We start from the raw sequence: 1,202 nt of genomic DNA on the forward strand, positions 1-1,202 counted from the left end.
TGCAAAGTGGGATTTCTTGGTGGGATTCGGGGGAAAGGGTTATGAAGTGAAGGAAGAAACACGAGTATTCAAACAGCTCATTCATTCAACTTGCAGAACGAACAGCTCAGGTGTATATACACCTCAGATTTACCAGCAATGCAGATCGGTGGAAACCAGCGCTTCATTGCACATATCTTTAGCAGTATTCTATTGCAATGAACCTCTTCCTCACCCCTTTATGAGTTATAAACCAAAACAAAACAAAAAAAAAACAAATAAATTTCGTATCAGCTGCGAACACTGCTGTACGATGCACCGAATGTAGTTTTACAATAACCCCTTTGCCAATGGCCTCTAGGGGTTGAAATCCTATCCTACCATAGAAGAAATACAACATAAATGCAACTGACACGATAAACTCAATAAAAATATTATTTCAACAAAGACTAGCATGCAAAATAATGATTCACCTGTTGCTTGAACATCTCAACCAGGGGGCCCCCACGGGGGCCCCAAAGGAGGTTCGCTACCCTGATAAAATATATATCTAATAAAATATATATCTAAACTGATCACAGGGAGTTTCTTTTATAAATATATACTGAAATACCAGTTTGTTAAGCACAAGAGTAATATATTTACCCCCGAGGGCCCCAGGGCATTCATAACACCCCCCATACACACTGCTGTGCTGTCGCTGGGAGAGTGGGCTCAACTGTCTCGTTAGTTCGTTTGTGTTTGTTTTTAATGCGTTTGTTCGTTTCCATGATAAGGAGAACAACACAAGGTCGAGGAAAAAGAAGAGGGAAATAAACTCTTATACTTCGTTTTGTTTTAGTACAGAACCAGCACTTGCTGCAAGCTAGCGAATAAGGCATCATGGCTAGCTCCAGCTAGCCATAAAGGTACAGCTAGCCAATGCACTACAGCTGCAGGCTATCAGAGGCATATGAACCCCTTGAATGTTCACTGCTTTATAGAGATGCAGCATCAGCACGCAGGCAGGGGAAGGGGCAGAGGAGGCCAGCTCAGCTGAAACCTAACAAAAAGGCAACGTGCTTCACAGCTGTGCACCAGAAAACACCAATTCACTCAACTCTTGTGGGTCGACTCACCCCCCTACTCAGCCTTCTTTATAGTTATCTTCTCCATGATATATATATATATATATATATATATATATATATATATATATATATATATATATATATATATATATA

The sequence above is a fragment of the Eimeria mitis genome, genomic scaffold (assembly GCF_000499745.2).
Source record: "Eimeria mitis Houghton genomic scaffold, Emh_scaff2453, whole genome shotgun sequence".
Lineage (NCBI taxonomy): Eukaryota > Apicomplexa > Conoidasida > Eucoccidiorida > Eimeriidae > Eimeria > Eimeria mitis.